The sequence below is a fragment of the Hemitrygon akajei genome, chromosome 21 (genome assembly GCF_048418815.1).
Source record: "Hemitrygon akajei chromosome 21, sHemAka1.3, whole genome shotgun sequence".
Taxonomy (NCBI): Eukaryota; Metazoa; Chordata; class Chondrichthyes; order Myliobatiformes; family Dasyatidae; genus Hemitrygon; species Hemitrygon akajei.
Window position 1 is genome coordinate 18,795,920 of NC_133144.1, and position 21,578 is coordinate 18,817,497.

Sequence of the window (21,578 nt, forward strand, 5' to 3'; positions counted from 1 at the left end):
GCACAATGCTGCCACTGTTCCATGGAGTTCCTTTGTGAAAACACTTTTTACAAGAGGACATGGCAAATTTCTCTTTGTAAATGAAAAATAACACAGAATTTGAGCTGCACTGTAACTTAAGCAGGGTCAATGGCATCACATGAAACAGAGAAATGCAATGATGCCAGTCCTTTCAAACCAACCCTTGAAGCATGGCAGCAGCCCAACTAATAAAGCAATGGCCAGAATATTTCCTAATGTTTGTATTGTTATTGCAATAATCTGCACCTGACTCTTACAGAGCAGGATATAGATAAGGTAATTAAACACACCATGTACCTTGCAATGCTAGGAATTTGGTCAGGTCACCCTAGAGCTCAACTGGCTGTTTTCCGGAACACATTTAATCTCACAGTAGAGGCTGCACAGTAGTGTAGCAGTTATTGCAATGTTTTACTGCACCAGTGTTTAGGGTTTAATTTCACCTTCTTTAAGGAGTTTGTATCTATTTCCCATGACCATAGGGTTTTCCTCTGGAAGCACTGGTTTCCACCTTACTCCAAAGACATATTGATTTAGGGCTAACACACACAACACATATTGATTAGGGTTAGCTATGCTGGAGCAGAAAGCAAGGTAATATTTGTGAGCTGCCCACAGCACATTCTTGGACTCTGTTGGTCACTACCACAAATGATGCATTTCACTGTATTTTTGGTGTACAAGTGACAAATAAAGCTAATCTTTAATCTCTTTGTAAAAGCGACTTGGTTTGTCCCTTATCCTTGTAAAAGTGTCAGGTTTCTGCTTAACCAACGCCCCGAATTCCATTCTTCTTCTGGTGAAGGTTCCTTAAAGTTCTTATAGCCAGAGGTGGTATTGAGGACAAGTTCCCACTACCTATTAAATGCTCTCAATAGCATGTGCCTCAAATAGTCTCTGACAACCATGTTCAGCTCCTGGCCTTCAAATGTGGCTTAGCTACTCTCAGCAGAACCATTTCTACTGACAGGAGAAGGGGCAAAGGTGGGTTACTAGCACCTTAAAACCAGTCACTTTGGGCAGATGGGGCTTGTAGACTGTGGTTGGCAGATCATCTAGAAGGAAAATTCTGATCTCAAACCTCCGCTGCCTTGAGGCTATACCCACTCATTGAGAAGGCTTCAGGAGTAAATCCCAAGGGGAAAAATCTGGAGTTGGAGTCCCTAAGGCAGTCTTACGTTGAGTTCAATGTTGACTGGCAACTCCTGCAAGGCTGCTGGTACCAAACTGTGTCAGTCTCTGCCATTCTTTTGGGTTCATCAGATGTGTGGAGAGTGAGAGCTCGCTGTACGGGCAACAGCTTGCTCTCCATATCGTACTGCCCAGGCTTGCATATCTAGACAACTAGAACACAATATCCATGGTCAACTCTGGCCAACGAAGGCCCTCGCCTCTGGTGAAGGGCCAAATACATCTCAGCTTGAACCCTTCCCTTAACCAATCATCCAGTACCCAGTGAAATTATAACTGACCTCATACCACGTGTATGTCAATTCCACAACCAAATATATGCCAAAGAATAGCATTTGGACACCTTATTTGTCTCTTGAGAAACACATGAATCAAGATAGCAAGTGATCATCTTCTATTTGTTGGCCAGCAGTACAAATAATACAAGATGCAGGAGTAGAACTTTTTGATCCTTACAGAGCTTTCTGATAGTCGTAGAGTAATACAGCATGGGAAAGGGGCCCTTCGGCCCTACTACTCCATGCTGACCACGGCAGCATCCCTGCGAGCCTCAGTTGCCTGCAACAGTCCATAATACACTAAGCCTTCTCCTCATATACCTTTCTAAATGACTCTTAAATGCTGCAATTGAATCCGCCTCAACCACTTCTTTAGGCAACTCAGTCCAGGTACTCACTACACTCTGAGTAAAGTTATTACCTCTCAGGTCTCTTTTAAATCTCTCCCCTATTATCTTTTATCTGTGCATTTTAATTTTCAACTCCCCACAGGGAAAAGACAATGGCTGTCTACTTTATACACTTTTGTGAAGTCACCCCTTATTCCTCTACTCTCCAAGGAATAAAATTGTTCCATTGTGGTCAACCTTTTCCTATAATTCAGGCAATCTTTTAATCAGTAAATCTTTTCTGCACCCTTTCCAACTTGATAATGTCTTTCCTTTAACAGGGTGACCAAAAACAATACACAATACTCCAATAATCACTTCAACAATGACTAATACTACTGCAACATAATGGCCCTACTCCTAAACTCATTGTCCTGGCTGATGAAGGCTAGAAAGCTAAACATCTTGTTTGCCACTGTCTACCCGCACTGTCTACCAGCAACTTCCAGCAAACTGTACACCTGTACTCCCAGCTCCCTCTGCTTCACAACACTCACAGTGAATTCTAGGGCACTGTCAAGTCCTACCCTGGTTTTAATGTTCAAAATGCAACACCTCACACTTACCTAGATTGAAATCCATTAACCGATAAAGATCTTTGCAAATTATTGAACCTCCTTTGCTATCACCAAGGCCCACTAATTTAGTACCACCAGCAAACTTGCTAATTGCTCCATGATACAAGTCATTTACATAAATAATGAGTAACAGAGGTCCCAACACTTACCCTTTGGTCACTTTACTTAGTCAGAAGCCACCAGTCAGAGAATCAACCTTCAACTACCACCCTCTGCTTCCAATCAGAGCCAATCTCACTGGCTCCCCTCCAAATCCAGCCTGAACTAGTCTGGCATGTAGTTCCATGTCAGAGACCTTATTATTAAAGTCCATATAGACAACATCCACAGCCTTATCCCCATCTATCCCCTTAGTTACTTCCTCAAAAAAATTATCAAAAGGTTCATCAGACATGACCTCCCATGTGCAAAACCACACCGACTACTCCTGATCAGGCCCTGACTATCCAAATGATGCTAGATCTTGTCCCTCAGAATTTCCTCCAGTAACATCCCTACAACCAAAGTCAGGCTCACCAGCTTGTCCCTGCTATTCTTCTTGAACAATGCAAAATCACTAGCCTCCCTTCGAGATTCTGAAAGCAGTTCTCAGAGGTGAACAGAATTACCAGCGGCAGCCAGCTCTATCTGATTGAGCATATTTTACTAAAAAACTTATGGTTAAATAAACATATAATTCACATGATAATCATCAAACCAGGTTCGACATCATCCATTATCTCCTAAAAATTACTGTGGATCCAACAGAAGCCAACAGGAAGTGCCAATGTCTCAGCTAGCATCCATAATACTTCAACTCGCCTGTAGGGGGCATACAAATCCTGGCTAGAGCCCCACTCTCTCACATATGGACAACGGCTAAAATAGAAGGACACTTCCCATCTCTTCCTCCCCCGACAATACATAAACAGTTTAAAAAGACACATGCAAGGCTCCCTATATCCTGCTAATATCACTCTGAATTCTCTACTTGTCTCTCAATGAATATATTCTTACCCGCTGCTCAACATTCATAATTCTTGAAAAACTCCAGAGTTTTAGACATAAAGCCTTGAACTTTGACAATGAAAAGGTTGCTCTTGGCCAGTTCCAAAGTGATTGTCTCCATTTTGCAGAAGTTAACACTTGCCACAAGTACCCACTGATTATGGTTCAGTGTCTAATGTTTGCCATATTAATGTATACATTGGAAGTGCAATGCAAAAACAAGTTAACCTATATTGCCAGGGACAGAAAGACGAGACTACATCAGCACAGATTGAAACTAGGATTCAAGTCTTCACAGAACAATCAAGAAATTCATTTAATCCATTCAGTACTCAGCGGGTCATCAATATCACCCTGACAGAAGGAAAGAAGCTGCACATAGTCAGTGTTACGGTACAGCTAACAGTGCCACTGCCTCACAGTGCCTGCCACAGAGATTCAGTCTCAACCCTCAGTGCTTGGGTGTGGCGTTTGCATGCTCTCCCAGTGGATTTCCAACCCAATCCCAAAAACATGCCAGTTGGTAGGTTATTTGACCATTTGCCCCTAGGGTGCAAATGAGTATAGAACTTGGGAAGGGAGAGCAGAGAGCTTGTTGGAAATATGTGGAGAATAAAAATGGCTTAACTTCAGTCGCCTGCTCTACTGGCAGCACTAATCTCCAAACCAGCATGATGGTCAGGCACAGCTGGCATCTCAAGCTGTTCTCTTGACTGGGAAATTTCTTCTCAACATCTGCACTCCTGAATAGACAATTAATTGGTGCCTTTTATGGTTGATTACATCATTGAAATTGGCTGTTGATCTGGACTGGATCCACATGAATAAACCTTGAGAAAGTAGTGCTGACCCAGACATCAAATCTACTCCAGCAGACAGTTACCACATTTCCCAGCGGACCCGACACACTTTACTTTAGTTGGCAGCAAAGTATGAATCAACCTTTAATTGCTGACAACAAAAGCCACAGCTACAATTGCATCAAGGAAAAGAATGAAGTTAACCATGAGAATGCAATGCGCCTACTTTACGGTGATATCAAACTAAGACCATTAACAAAAATACCATAGAATTATCAGAACAATGAAGAGCAATAAGGAAACCACAAGATTTTTGGAAAGTAATTATCAAGTCTCTTGGTTGCCCTGGCAGTGTGGAAATAGTAGGGAAGACTGTCAGTGGCCAATGACAGGCAACATTTTGCTATTGTGATGCTCCAAGTAAACCAAAGGAAAATTCTAAGAAGCAAGTGGCTTCCTTATTCATGGTACCAAAATTTACCTTATTACAATGACCCATGGTGAAATTCATCTGTATTTGCGCACTATTTCTACAAATTAGGAACTTCTTCAATTTCATCACAGTCTCTTGCATCATATACTGCAATTTAGCTTTATAATTATTCATAAATGTTGATATTGTCCTTTTGATTACTAAGTTCAAATGTTTAGACAGATGTTTAGAACAGGAATGATCCCAGTGCTAATTAATTGTGTATCAACCTGAGAAACTACCTTTTTCTCTCTGTTGATACTTGACACACCTGGTAACGAAACATGTAATATTGCAGGAGGCCTTAGTTGGCCCATTGAGTGTGTACCAGTTCTTTGCCCAGCAGTCCAGTTGGTCTTATTCCCCAAAACCCTGCCAATTAGCAGTGTTTCAAGTAGGAACGGCAAATTTCAACCAGTCTTGGTAACTTAAGCACGTTGTTGAGGCTCCAGTATTTGCAGATCTCTGGGTCACTGCAGACTGGCAAACATCCCTGGGACAATTTCGATAAGATATTTCGGTAAGACACACAAATGGATTTGCAGGAAATGAAACACTCTCCTGTTGGTGAATGAGAACTACCAATCAACTGCTGCTGTTTGAGACAGAAAAAATAATTGGCAAAGAAATGCTTAGGCACTGTGGGAGCAGCTGGTTGCTGCTCAAATGAAGGGGATTGTGGGAGTTGTAGTTCTTGTCACCCAATAGCTTTCCACCTTTTAAGTAACTCAAGGTTCCATCTTTACTTCCTCCCTGGTAGTTCCTATTACTACCTTCCTTATTTATCAGATAACACCACAAGTAGCCCTTTGTGTTGCTCCTTATCACACTCCTAGCTATCTCCATCTTAAATCGCCCTTCCCTTCACCTGCTTCCAGGTCCACCAAGAGATTCTGCTGCAACGCTCCCCCTAAGGTGTACACAAGCACACATCTTTTGCTACGAGCGCACACAGGAATTTAAACTGCACACAAAAGGCTGTCACTCTCTACCTCATTGGCACATTAAATATATTTCACAATCATAAACAATCACATTTCCTTTTCCAGTTTCTGATGTGGTTGATGTTGATAACGTGGAGTTTGTGATAATATGCCTGCAGATCTTAGAACTGGTTTAGTTGTACTGTTTTCATTGAAAAAATTTTCTCCAGCGAGAAAATACTTTATTACTTCCTGGGCTCAGAGGACTGTGTATATGCATGAGTGGGTGGGTGGGTGATTGGAGCTTGTCTTGCTGTCTTGTTGTGTTCTGTGCTGTTCTGCTGAGCATTGCGGGCATGCTATGTTGGTGCCAGAAAGCATGGCAACACTTGTGGGCTACTGCCAGTGTATCCCTAGGTGGGCTGTATTTTAATGCAAATGACGCATTTCACTGAATTTTTCAATGTATATGTGATAAATAAACTTCAATTTGAGTTGTCAGTAGAACCCTGAGTCCATCTGTACATGCACCAATGCCTGGGAAGACTGAATTCATTCTTTTCTACTAAAAGCGATGTGAACGTTTCCTTGAAGTTGCAGTTATGAACAGGTCTAGCTGGATGCAGCGACTCTGATGCTTCGTAAACACAAAATACTCTGCAGACACTGAGGTCAAAGCAACACGCACAACATGCTGGAGGAACTCAGCAGATCGGGTAGCATCCATGGAAACAAGCAGTCAACGTTTCGGGCCGAGACCCTTCGTCAGGACTGAAGAGAGAGGGGGCAGGGGTCCTATAAAGAAGGTGGGGGGAGGGTAGGAAAGAGAAGGCTGGTAGGTGCCAGGTGAAAAACTAGTAAGAGGAAAGTTCAAGGGGAGGGGATAGGCAGGAAAGATGAAGAAGGAATGAAAGGGGAAAGCACTATGGGTAGTAGAAGGAGGCAGAACCATGAGGGAGGTGATAGGCAGCTGCAGGAGGAGGCAGAGTGAAAGTGGGATGGGGGGAGGGGGAGGAAACTAGAGGAAGTAGAGGAGGCCATGTATGGACATATCTGAATGGTGGTAAGAGAGGAGATTTAGGGACAGGTGTAGCACTGACGCTTGCAGGGATAAGTGCCAGGTGGGAGATCTGTGGGGAGGGACGTGTGGACCAGGGAGTCGTGGAGGGAATGATCCCTGCGGAAAGTGGAGAGGGTAGAGAGGGAAAGATGTGCTTAGTGGTGGGGTCCTGTTAAAGGCTGTCCCTACATCTCCTCTCTTACTACCATTCAGGGCCCCAAACAGTCCTTCCAGGTGAGGCAACACTTCCTTTGTGAGTCTGTTGGGGTCATCTATTGCATCCGGTGCTCGCAGTGCGGCCTCCTCTACATCGGTGAAAACCAATGCAGACTGGGGGGCTGCTTCGTTGAGCACCTCCGCTCCATCCGTCACAACAGACAGGATCTCCCGGTCTGCTTCACAGTCCGATTCGGATATGTCCACACATGGCCTCCTCTACTGCCACGATGAGGCCAAACTCAGGTTGGAGGAGCAACACCTCATATACCATCTGGGTAGCCTCTAGCCCCTTGGTATGAACATCGAATTCTCCAACTTCCGGTAATTCCCTCCCTCTCCCTTCCCCCATCCCACTTTCACTCTGCCTCCTCCTGCAGCTGCTTATGGTTCCACCTCCTTCTACTACTCATAATGCTTTCCCTTTACATTCCTTCTTCACCTTTCCTGCCTATCCCCTCCCCCACCCCTTGATCTTTCCCCTTACTGGTTTTTCACCTGACACCCACCAGCCTTCTCCTTCCCACCCTCCCCCCACCTTCTTTATAGGGCCCCTGCCCCCTCCCTCTTCAGTCCTGACGAAGGGTCTCGGCCCGAAACATTGACTGCTCATTGCCACGGATGCTGCTCGACCTGCTGAGTTCCTCCAGCGTGTTGTGCATGTAACTCTAATGCTTTTCTGGATCAGCCAAAGGCAAATGTTGCAGAGTGTGCATGTGTACGAGTGTGTACTTGTGCTTGAACATGTCAGCAAAGAGGCATGTGTACACACACACACAGTAATCCAATCCACGCTGAGGTAATGTGTGTCTAATTGGAATGGAATGTTAGCTAGCAATCTGTGTTCCAAATTCACTTTTCATTAGGAATGAGAAGCATCAGGGTTTCCTGCAACCGGAGCTCTCCCTCCTCCCCCAGCATTTACACAGAGTGACTTGGCTGGCTGCCAGAGGTCACGCAGGAGTAGTTTACCAGCAGTTGAGTGTTTGAGCAGAACCTGCACTTAAAAAGCAGATTACTTCCCTTTCCTTCCTTGTAGATAAGTCCTTGCTCAGGGTCAGTTTAATAGACCAGCCTCCAATGACATGATGGCCTGGAATTCCAGGAACTCTTTGTAATAAAATGTCACAACAGTGAAGTTGTGCAGTGTTTGTGAATCAAATCCATGCTCAAGGATTTTCAAATTGATTATTTTTTTAAGATACAATCAGTAAAAGTCTGCTAGTTATCTATTCTATAATATCCAGAAAAACTGCCATTCATTTGATATAATGCAATAAAGTACTCCATTTGTAATAGCTGTCTATGATAAACTCGCTCAGATACTGCTGAGTATCTTTAGGTTTTTTAAAGCTTTCAGGTTTCCACTATCCAAAGGAAATCATGATCATAGCCACCCTGTGAAAGATTTCTGCTTGTGTGAGATTGCTGCATTTCTACTCATAATATACTGCAAGACATTCATGCCCCAAAATTTAGCCAGAGCTCACCCCTGAGCCAACTGACACTGCTGAATTGTGGACCACAAGACACAAAAGCAGTATTAGGCCATTCAGTTGACATCCTTACTAATCAAGAACCTATCATCCTCCACTTTAAATGTATCTAATGACTTGGCCTCCATAGCCACCTGTGACAATGAATTCCACATATTCCTCACCCTCTGGCTAAAGAAATCCCTCCCCATTTCTGTTCTAAAGGGTTATCCTTATATTCTGAGTCTGTGCCCTCTGGTCCTAGACTTTCCTATTATTGGAAACATACTCTGAACATCCACTCTATTTAGGTCTTTCAATATTCAGCAGATTTCAATGAAATTACCCCTCATTCTGCTAAGTTGCAATGGACTGGAATCTTCTCCAATCTCTCTTAGTGAGGGCTGCAGTGTCTCACCAATGTACTGCCACCTCAGAACACTGCTCGTCCAAACCTGCAGTACTCAGTCTCCTGCTCTTCCCCCTCTCATGACTGAACATCAAAAATGGATTTTCCCCAAGCATACCCATACTCTGCAATAGTAAGTGGAAAAGCAGACGCTCAAGCCAGAGCAAAATGTCATGGCAACAGCCACAGACTATGTGTGCATCCTTTGTTTAGTATTCTGGTGGAACTCCTGTGAGCAAAATTGACTTTAGCAAATGGTGTCAATTTCAGCATTACTGCAATCTGTGAGAGTCCAGGCCAATTTTCTCTTCTCCAAATAATACTGTTGTCATTTTGAAACATGTTGCTTCAAATTTCTCTTTTAATGGCTTTGCAATAAATTCAGCTCCACTAAGTACGGTATTCTTCTAAAGGCCCTCGTCCACTGGCATGTCCGCAGTAGTTACTCTTCATGTGCTGTAGCTCCTAACAGCCAACTCCAACCCTGCCCTCTCCCATTATCCCACATGTACTTGTACATAAAAGATTGGGTGGGGACAGAGGATGGGGGGGGGGGGGTTAAGAGAGAGGAAGATTAGCCATCATTCCCTCCTTAAAACTGGATTTTATATTCATTCTACTTAAAAGCCACGATGACCAGAATAGTCTCATCTTACTTCTCATTACTTCTCAGCAGTAAATTAAACCAAGGATCTTCCAAACTCCTAGTTGGAAAGTGAGGCTAGGTATGTAAATTTGAAGAAAGTACAAGAAAAATACACAGATAATGAAAGCCAATTATATCATTATCATAAATAACATCAGCATTTTGACAGATATATGGTCTGAAAGCTTTTCAAGGACCAGATTACACCTTGATTTCACTAACAATTCACTTGAGATGCACTCAGTGATGGCGAGGGGTGCAATTTTAGATTTAGAATTTATTTGATCTAGTTAAGAAAACACCAATATATTATCCAGCAATTCCACTTTTAAAAGTGCTCTCAGATTGATTCACAACACGCAAGGTTTTCAAACTGCACAAGCACAAGGACTCATTTCACTTCTGAGCCATGCTCATCAATTATTTGGTGTGTGTTGTGTGGTCCTATATCCTGCCGGCAACATTCAAAACCTATAACACAAGGAAATCAACTAGGCTCAGAAATATACAAATCCAACTACAATAATTAAGCTCAATGCAAGCTAACACATTGTGTAAAACTCTGAAAGTTGAACTGGGAAATCAAGGCATAAGGTTAATACAGGAAAATGGTGCTGAAGTAAAATATCAGTCTTGATCTACTGAAAGGTTTATTCCTACTGCTTATGAACCACAGATTAAATCTACGCACCATCTCTGTAGCAGATTAAAAATTATTCTCCTGGTTGAGGTGATCAGTACTGTATACATTCAACAAGTTAGGATTCAGATACGTACATGTGTAACATCTTATCATCTGATAAAATTAAATCAACCAAATTAATTCAATGTTACACTATTCTAACAGCACACAGGGAAATATTGACAAATGTACTTTTACTTCCAAATCTGTAGCCCATTACGTTAACCAAGATCTAGAACAAAGTGACCGCAAAATGTAAGACTTTATTGTCCTTTGTTGCATGGGAAGTTTACCAACTTTACTAAATAGTTTTAGGCAGACAGAACTGCTGAATGCGTCCAGGATTTTCTATTTTTGTTCCAGATTTTCAGCACTTGCAGTAATTTTGTTTTGCAGTCACATTAGGATGCTACGATTGGCCTGGATTAAGCAAGGTGTGTCTCAAGAACATTAACCAGTAATCCTGCTGTAATAGCTCTTGTAGAGCGTTAGAGAGGAAAGAACATATACTGCCTATAAAAAGCATTCACTCCCCCCCAAGAAGTTTTCATGTTTTATTCTTTACAACATTAAAACACAGTAGATTTAATTTATCTTCTTTGACACTGATCAACAGAAAAACTCCATGTCAAGGTGAAAAAAGATCTCTACAAAGTGATCTAATTACAAATATAAAACACAAAATAATTGATTCCACAAGTATTCACCCCCTTAGAGTCAGTATTTAGTAGATGCACCTTTGGCAGCAATTACAGCTTAAATCTGTGTGGATAGGTCTCTATCAGCTTTGCACATCTGGACACTGCAATTTTTTCCCATTCTTCTTTACAAAACTGTTCAATCTCTGTCAGACTGCATGGAGATCGTGAGTCAACAACCCTTTTCAAGTCCAGCCACAAATTCTCAATTGGATTGAGGTCTGGACTCTGACTTGGCCACTCCAGGGCATTAACTTTACTGTTTTCAAGCCATTCCTGTGTAGCTTTGGCTTTATGCTTGAGGTCATTGACTTGCTGGGTAACAAATCTTCCCCCAAGGTGCCGTTCTCTTGCAGACTGTATCTGGTTTTCCTCCAGAATTTCCCTGTATTTTGCTGCATTAATTTTACCCTCTACCTTCACAAGCCTTCCAGGGCCTGCTGCAGTGAAGCATTCTCACAGCATGATGCAGCCAACACCATGCTTCACAGTAGGGATGGTGTGTTTTTGATGCCTAGTGATGTTTGGCTTATGCCAAACATTGCATTTAGTCTGATGACCAAAAAAACTCAATTTTGGTTTCATCAATCCATAAAACCTTCTTCTGGCTGATTTCAGAGTCTCCCACATGCCTTCTGGCAAACTAACTGAGATTTCATGTGAGTTTTTTCAACAGTGACTTTCTCTTTGCCACCCTTGCATAAAGCTGCAACCTCTGAAACACCCAGGCAACAGTTGTTTGCGCAGTCTCTCACATTCGAACCATATCATCAAGTTTGCCGATGACACAACAGTGGTGGGTCTCATCAGCAAGAACAATGAGTCAGCTTACAGAGAGGAGGTGCAGCGGCTAACGGACTAGTGCAGAACCAACAACCTGTCTCTTAACGTGAACAAAACAAAAGATATGGTTGTTGACTTCAGGAGGGCATGGAGCGACCACTCCCTGCTGAACATCGACGGCTCCTCGGTAGAGATCATAAAGAGCACCAAATTTCTTGGTGTTCACCTGACGGAGAATCTCACCTGGTCCCTCAACACCAGCTCCATAGCAAAGAAAGCCCAGCAGCGTCTCTACTTTTTGCGAAGGCTGAGGAAAATCCATCTCCCACTCCCCATCCTCATCACATTCTACAGGGGTTGTATTGAGAGCATCCTGAGCAGCTGCATCACTACCTGGTTCGGAAATTGCACCATCTCGGATCGCAAGACCCTGCAGCGGATAGTGAGGTCAGCTGAGAAGATCATCGGAGTCTCTCTTCCCATTATTACAGACATTTACACTACATGCTGCATCCGCAAAGGAAACAGCATTATGAAGGACCCGAGCACCCCTCATACAATCTTTTCTCCCTCCTGCTGCCTGGGAAAAAGGCTCCGAAGCATTCGGGCTCTCACGACCAGACTATGTAACAGTTTCTTCCCCCAAGCTATCAGACTCCACAATACCCAGAGCCTGGACTGAAACCTTGCCCTATTGTCCTGTTTATTATTTACTGTAATGCCTGCACTGTTTTTGTGCACTTTATGCAGTCCTGGGTAGGTCTGTAGTCTAGTGTAGCTTTCTTTGTGTTTTTTTTAACATAGTTCAGTCTAGTTTTTGTACTCTGTTATGTAACACCATGGTCCCGAGAAACGTTGTCTCATTTTTACTATGTACTGTACCAGCAGTTATGGTCGAAATGACAATAAAAGTGACTTGATTTGACATGACATTCAGTCACTGAAGCTTGTAACTCCTCCAGAGTTGTCATAGATCGCTTGGTGACCCTTCTCAATTAGACCCCTTCTTGCACAGTTTCTCTGTTTTTGAGAATGTCCTGCTTTAGGCATATTCTTTCCATTTTTTGAAGATATCCAGTGACTTGGAAATTTTCTTGTATCCATTTCCTGACTTGTGCTTTTCAATAACCTTTTTGTGGAGCTGCTTAGAGTCTTTTGTCTTCATGGTGTAGTTTTTGCCAGGACACTGACTCACCAGCAGTTGGACCTTCCAGATACAGGTGTATTTTTGCTACAATCAATTGTAACACCTTGACTGCACACAGGTTTCCAAAAACAGATCTCCATTTAATTCTGTGACTTCTAAAATTAATTGGCTGTACCAGTGATGATTTGGTATGTCATATTATAAGGGTGGGGGTGAATACTTAAGCAACCAATTATTTTGTGTTTTATATTTGTAATTAATTTAGATCACGCTGTAGAAATCTGTTCTCACTTAAGACACGAAGAAATAATTCTGTTGATCACTGTCAAAAAAGCCAATTAAATCCACTGTGATTCAAAGATATAAAACAATAAAAAATGAAAACTTCCGGGAGGGGGGGGGGTGAATACTTTTTATAAGCACTGCAAATTGGTTTTAACTCCTTTGATCAAGAAATTTGCCAAGATGTATAGCCGAGAACTGATCTCGATTGGCAGCCACTGGAGTCACAGTGCCTGATGGGAGTGACAGAGGTGAGAGGCGCACTCTTTCATAGCATGTCCAAGAAAAAGATTTAAAAGGTCTCAGTGTCAATCTCTTAGAAGGGTCAACAGCTGAGCTTTTAGCTGTCTAGTCGCTTGGTCAAGGGGTAGGAGCACCTCAGGGACCTCAGGAAGAGGAGAAAATGAAGCACAAAGATTAAAGACACAAGGGGAAGGGAAGAATGCATCTCAGCTATAAATCATAACATTGTGCAGTTCAAGGAAAGAATGTAAATAGCCAGTGAGAACTGCAAGCAGATAAATCAAGCGGAATGACATTCCCAAAATTCCAGACTAACACCTTCCTTTGTTCCACTCTCCCACAGAAGGCAGGGAGTTTCTGCAGCTGAAACGACCTGACACAGGCGAAGCTACCCAGCAATTCCAGTAATCAGATTCATGTCTGAACGAATGAGAAGAATAAAGGGTGGAATGTGAGGGTGTAGTCAGACTCCTTCCACACAAAGCCATGCCTGTGCAAAGATGGGAACCCAGCCACAATCTGCTTAGCTCTAACAAAACTCTGCTCTGGCAGGCTGTGTTTGCACAGCATGGCCCCAGCGCAATTGCCCTACGTCCTCATAAATGTTTCATTACGATGGATGCTAGGAATGAACTCATTCCTCTTGCAGAGGTGGCAAGCCCTTGCAATAACACCATCAGAAGCAGCTTAGCACAGCACAGTGCAGCCTGCCCAGGGTGAGACTGTTCAAGGTTTCTAACAGACAAGTAAAATGGTCCCTCGGCAGGCCTTCAACTTGCAGCTCGTGGCATCAGAGAGATTTACAGCACAGTTAAAGCTCTGGCCCCATATCCCTGTCAGCACCAAGAAACTGACAGTAAGCCAGTCGCATTGGAGACACATACCAATAATGGGCAGTATTCCATTTCGTGGAGCTGGCAAAGGGGGGCACCGTAGCCCCTGCTGGTTCCACCGAGGGTCTGCTTTATGAAACTAAGTATGCTCACCTGACTGCCATCTCACTAAAGCTGCAGTTTTGTTCCAATGCAGATTCCAGGTGGACGACGTTGCTCGATTTAAACATGCTTGCAATCCAGAGATTCAACAAACAGCAGTGAGATAGTTCACTTAAAGGTTAATGTTATAAAGGGACAGCATCCAACAGCTGTCAAACAGCACACAAGGAGGCGAAAAACATTTGCTTTAATGACATGCTTTTCAGGACTTGAGGATATCCCAAGGCATGTCAGAGTCAATGAAGCACTGTAGAAATAGAGCTACTGTTATAATATGGGGAAAGGCAAGTACCATGCTGTAACTGTGGGGCACTTTGATAGGTTCTGTGAGAGCAGTTTTTCAAAGTGATCTGGGACATATAATGTACGAACAAAAAATTGCATACAGTGATAATGCCAGGATGTAGTGGGGCAAAGAGGAGATGACTGGATAATTCCTGTCAGTCAAGCTCAGTGTCCACACTGTATAAAACAGGAAAATGCTGCAAATTCTCAGCAGGTCAGACAACTCTGATTCCGCTGATGAAGGCTCAGATTTAAAAGACTAGACAAAAGATATAAGGAAAATGGGGGTGGTGTGAGGGAGGGGAGTTATAATTATGATCTGGAATTCAGTGGGTGGTGGTAACAAAGTCAGTCAGTCCTTTCAAACCGGATAAATGCTGGAGAGAGAATAACTTGTGGAGCTGTGGGGAAAGAGCATTGGAATGGGGATGGTGATATTGGCCCTATTTCAGCAATTCACAACCTATGGCCAACCAAGCCCATCAGATGTCTCTTCTGATCTCCCCTGGAATCTCTAACATGCTAACAAAATACAGGTGAAATTTGCCACTGGGAATCCTACACCAATCTGGTGATTGAATATCAGACTATAGATAGATACTTTATTGATTCCCAAAGGAAACTACGGTGTCACAGTAGCTCAAGTCTTGTGGAGAGACAGTCTGTACAATATACAAGACAGTTCACAATCTGAATTAGAAATTCATACAGATGTTGGTGATGACGGTCAGAGTGAACTGCCAAAAAAAGTTAATCAAATTATTTTGACGGAGATGGAGTTCAACCTAGTGAAGTGTGAAGTGGTCCACTTTGGAAGTCAAATTTGAAGGCAGGATATAGGATTAATGACAGGATTCTTAGCAGTGTGGAGGAAGGAAGGAACCTTGGAATCTGCGATCCTTCAAAGTTGCCATGCAAGTTGAAAGGGTTGTTAAGAAGGCATATGGTGCTTGGGGGCTGAGTTCAAGAGCTGAGAAGTATTGTTGCAGCTCTATAATACCCTGATTAGATCACACTTGGGAGTACTGCGTTCAGTTCTGGTTGCCTCATTATAGGAAGCTTTAGAAAGAGTGCAGAGCAGGCTTACCAGGATGCTGCCTGGAGTCGAGAGCGTGTCTTATGAGGACAGGCTGAGCCAGCTAGAGCTTTTCTCTTTGGAGTAAAGGAGAATGAGAGGTGACTTGACAGAGGTCACATCAAATGGACAGCCAAAGACTTCTTCAATGGCTAATATTCGCTTGCGTAATTTTAAGGTGATTGGAAAAAAGTGTGGGGGAGATGGCAAAGCAAACCTTTTTATTTTACAGAGAGTGGTGGGTGCATGAAATGTATTGCTAGGGGTGGTGGTAGAGGAAGAGACATTAGGAACATTTAAGAGTCTTGTAGATAGGCACATGGATGATAGGAAAATGGAGGGCTATATGGAAGAAGGGTTAGATTCATCCTAGAGTAGATTAAAAGATTATCACAACATCATGTGTGCTGTAACATTCTGTGTTTTAAATTAATAGCGAGCATCAGGAATGGGGAAGGTTAGTAGCTCAAGCACTCTTTCATGCAATATCTTCTTTCAGAGCATCAATTTCAATTCAGCCTCAGAATTACTGATCAGAACATCTGAAACTTGATTCACTTTAACTTATAACCTTTTGTTTCATGAAAATTAGACACTGTACCTCTAATATGTTCACAGCACAGAGATACAAGTTCTGACAGTAGAAATAAAAGAGCAAGTTAACTGTTCAAATTTGTAAATGCAAATATACAGAACAGATTTCCAAAAACAGGAAGTTAATCCTAGCACAAATGAAAGAGTTAGATGAGAATTTATAAAGAATAAATTTAGATGCAAGTGCCTTAATACAAGCGGAAACGGAGAAAACTGAAAGTAGTTTAAAAACGGAAATAATTAATATAATCTTTCCTGGTATACTCCTGATTGTTTAATTGTTAAAAAAGCAGACATATTAAATTCCATGAGACAAGCCAGTGGGATCAAGAACTCAGACTGTTATTAGGTATCAACTGTTAACAAGGTCCTTGAAAATTATAAGATGCAAATTATGCTTTCAATTTTATGATGAGATTGTATTTAAATAAAACAGTTACCAGTTTGTTGTCCAGCAGCAATATGAACACAATCTAGGCGGCAAATTAACTTTTAAGAATTTGCGTCGTGCAATAAGTGACCACTCACGAGTATTTGGTTATGTACTTTCCCTACAAGTGGCTTGTTCAAGTGGCATGGATTATCAGTCTGAACCTTCCTGCAGGAACAACAGTGCAGTGTCACTCTACCAGGAATGTACACTGAGAATCAGTCACAGCAGTGACTGTAATTCCACTGCTCAATGTACACCTTGCACTGCAGCCTCTGGTGGGTTTTTCCTGTCTATTGAACAGCATGTTGTTAGTGAAGATATCCGCAGACTACAGGCCAGTAAGATAGGCAGAGCAATGGCAGATGGAATCTAAGTAGAAAAGAACAGAGAAACCTTGGTGTACAAGTGCAAAGATCCACGAAGCTAGCAGTGCAGGTAGATATGATGTGGGAAAAGACCAATGGGATAATCGCCTTCATTAAACAGGACACAATATACAACAGCTGGTAAACAAAACATTGGCTTGTCACTGCCAGTTTTGGGGGCCATGCTATATGGGCACACCATTGCCCTGGAGTGAGTATAAAGCAAAAACATCAGGACACACAAAATGCTGGAGGAACTCAGCAGGCCAGTTCCTCCAGCATTTTGTGTGTGTTGCTTGGATTTCCAGCATCTGCAGGTTTTCTCTTGTTTGAGTTTCATCAGGATGTTGCCCGGGTTGGAGCAATGCACTTACAAGGAAATAGAAGAGGGGCCAGATTTGTTTTTCTCGCAACTGCAGGAGGCTGAGCGGGGTACTCAGAGGTATACAAAATTATTCGGGGCATGAATGTGGTAAGAAATTTCCCAGGAGAGCACCTAAAACTAGAGGACATAACCTCAGGATGAGGGCAAGAGATTCAGAGAGAATCTGCAGAATAATTTTGTCACCCAGAGGATGGTTGGAATCTGGACCACACTGCTTGTATGGGTGGAGTAAAGTATCCCCACAATATAGATCTGGACAAGTACCTGAGCTGCCAAGGCATAAAAGGGCATGGGCATTGTCCAGGTAAATAGGATTACTATAGATACGGGGTTGCCAGCTTTCTCTGCCTCTGCAGTCAGGCGCCTTCACTACAGATGCATTTGTCACAAGCTGAGCACCACTACTTTTAGCCACACACACAGTGAGTCACACTGTAGTGCAGAGAGGGTGTTAGTGGGGAAATCTCAGCAAATCTTCCTGTTCCTGTTGATGTCACTTGATGGAACCCAGAACAACTTCCACATACCTGTGTATGTGCATGCAAACATTACAGTCCCAAAGGGTCCATCGGCTAACTGAAAGCGTTTCCTCAACAAATTATAGTCAAAGGATTTGCCACTGGTGCTGTTATTAGCTTTTTTTGATCATTTATTGCAGAAAGCTTTAAGTAATTGCATGTTTTACAGCATAGAAAACAGATCATTGGACTCAATATGTCCATACCTGTTTCTCCTCTCATACCCATTAACCTATGCTTATTTTCTTAAACATCAAATAGCAAAAACTGAATAGACCATTCAGCCCAGACATTGTGCCATTCTTGATGCCAATTTCTACTAAATGTCCTCCTGTGTATCATCCATATTTCTCCATTCCTTTCCATACTCATGTGCCTACTGTATTTGAAAATCCTTCAAATACCAAACTGCTTCCTATCCCTGGTCATTCTCCATTACTTAGCTGTGAGCTTCCCAAATCTATCCAATACCTCAGACATTCCTCAGCAATATGACTTCCATTTTTATATCATTTTCTGTCTATAGGTTCTCCGGAATTCCTTCAAAGAAACACAAAATAGTAGTAAGCCATTCAGCCTTTTTTTTTTAAGCCTGCTCCACCATTCAACTCACCATGTCTGATCTTCTTCAATATTATGTTCCTAACTTTCCCATGTCTCTTCATCTCTTTAGAATTAAGAAACATACCTACCTCCTTCTTGAATACATTTAATTTACTTGGCTTCCACTGACTTCTGTGGTCGAGACTTATCCAGGCTAACCATCGTCATGGTAAGATTTATATTTGGCCATAGACTTGAACATACACAAGTAGAAAATATTTACACTAATTCCCAACTACTCTTTCCTTAACATTTTTTAAAACTTACCTCATTTTTGCAGGACACTTGATGTGAAAATCTTTTTTGATAAAGCTCCTGTTTAGAATCTTTGGATATTTTATTGTTGTGAAGGTGCTACATTAACGCATCTTGTCATAGTTGTGTTATCTACCCGAGCATATCGCTTGGTAATTAAAAATCTCTATTCTCTGTTTACAGAAGTGCTTCTCAAAGGCTTGCATAATGTTACATTGCCGAGTGCAAACATCCTATGGAGAAAACGAACAGAACAAGTGCCCCCAGCACAATTACAGGGGTCAGTGTGGATATAGTGGAGCATTACAAATACCTGGGGATACGAATGGACAATAAACTGGACTGGTCAAAGAACACTGAGGCTGTCTACAAGAAGGGTCAGAGCCGTCTCTACTTCCTGAGGAGACTGAGGTCCTTTAACATCTGCCGGACGATGCTGAGGATGTTCTACGAGGCTGTGGTGGCCAGTGCTATCATGTTTGCTGTTGTGTGCTGGGGCAGCAGGCTGAGGGTAGCAGACACCAACAGAATCAACAAACTTATTCGTAAGGCCAGTGATGTTGTGGGGGTGGAACTGGACTCTCTGACGGTGGTGTCTGAAAAGAGGATGCTGTCCAAGTTGCATGCCATCTTGGACAATGTCTCCCATCCACTCCATAATGTACTGGTTAGGCACAGGAGTACATTCAGCCAGAGACTCATTCCACCGAGATGTAACACTGAGCGGCATATGAAGTCATTCCTATCTGTGGCCATCAAACTTTACAACTCCTCCCTCGGAGTGTCAGACACCCTGTGCCAATAAGCTGGTCCTGGACTTATTTCCACTTGACATGATTAACATCATTTGATTATTTATGGTTTTATATTGTTATATTTCTTCACTATTCTTGGTTGGTGCGGCTGTAACGAAACCCAATTTCCCTCAGGATCAATAAAGTATGTCTGTCTGTCTGTTATCATCCATACACTTCAATAAGCCCGAGTCAGTCACGTTAACTTTCCCAGCCCAAGCTCGTTATCAGCTCCACACTTGGGATCCCACACAAACAATATCCAACTTAAAGCAACAGTAATGGCAATATCTGAACAACATGGTTCAAAAGCCTATAACACCAGCCATGGTGTCTAAGATTTTTACTGAACAATATATTCCATATTTTTGACAGCATCTCACTCTTCTATGTATCTATTGTATTTAAAAGCTTTTTTTGGGGGGGGGTGAGGGTAGAGTTTGGGGGAGGAAAAACATTTTAAAACTTATTTTCAGTTATAGGGTCTGACACCAAAGAATGGTCGTAAGATGTGGTTCGAGAGGGAGATTGCCTAGGATTTTAATGACATAAATCCATAAATCCTGTGGTGACAGATACATCCAGGCCAAAATCTCAAGGAAAACTTTGCTTCCATTCAGCTTTACTAATGGTGACAATAAATCTCATTGTTCAGTTTAAAATTGCTATTTTGCAACAGCCAAAACTATGCTGCTGACTCAAGAAAAAAATAATTGCAACCAACTTTAGTTGCAACAGATAATTTAGTTTTTCCCCAAAAGCAAACACATTAGAATTTAACCTGTCAATAGTTTCCCACTAACCTCTGTGCTCCTCACTCTTGAACTGTTCAGTGTATAAAAACACATGCATAAAAAGTCAATTAAATAAATTACCAAAACATTCGTATAATTATGAGATTAATTCTCTGTTCCTTTGAGGCTATGAACAGGAAAACTCACATACTTGATACATAAGGCAAAAGAGAACAGCAAAAGAAAACAATATTTGAAGATATTGCTTGCTAATATTCACCGAGTGACATTGCCATGTGTTGGAAAAGCATTTCCTCAGTGAGAATTTTCAAAGAGCTGCACATTGAGGCCATCAAAAAGTATGGAGAGGAAATTAATTCAGAATTTCAACTCAAATTGAATTCCAGATGCAGCTGCCAGATGTTTGGGATTACATTTGGAACTTAACTGCGTGATATCCGTCAACCTCCTTGAAATCCAATAACAGGAGGTGAGCAACACACACAAAATGCTGGAACAACTCAGCAGATCAGGCAGCATCTATGGAGAGAACACACAGTCAATGCTTCAGACTGACACCTTTCACCAGAACTGAAAAGGAAGAAGGCATCTCCTCTATTAGGTCCCTCCTTCTTCATTTTGTGTTTAAGGTTTCCAGTACAGTATCTGCAGAATCTCCTGTGTTAGTAACAAAGGTGTGCTTTTCCTAAACAGTTAAGAATTTTAAAATTAATTTCAACACATTAACATCATATGCAATCCAATCACAGCAACATAAAGCTTGCCAATGAGGACATCCTGATGAGGCCTCATAATTTCAATAATAAAATTTAGCTTTGCTTCAACCTGATTTACACCACTTAGCAAATGGTGAGCTTATAGCTCCCTAGACTACTCTATGAAGTGCTGGATGGACTGGTTATTGCTGTCATGTCCTCAATGACAGTGTCCTTAGTTTACTTCAGACGTTTATCCAATGTCCAAGAACTAAAGTCATGGGGTAATAGACAAGAATCTCATTTGTAAAGATTACACAGTCACCTTCCTTACTGAGACATTTATTAACTTTTCAAAGGTGCGCGACCAAAGCTTTTCCATATTGTTAGCAGACAGGCTTCTGAGACTCAGAGTAGTAAAGGGGCATTGGGATCAGTAAAGGGTTGGGTGGAAGAACTGGTAGATTAGGAGGTGGGAATAGTGAATGGGAAGTTTGGGTGGGGGTGTTGGTGACCAGAAAGGTGGGGCTGATTGGGCCTGAGTAA

At 42.2% G+C, this 21,578-nt stretch overlaps 1 protein-coding gene across 3 annotated transcripts in view; it reads right to left on the reverse strand.

Moving 5' to 3' along the window:
* The window catches only part of LOC140714129 (zinc finger protein 609-like), a 231,035-nt gene that overhangs the window by 46,907 nt on the left and 162,550 nt on the right, over nt 1-21,578 (reverse strand). The window lies entirely within an intron of this gene.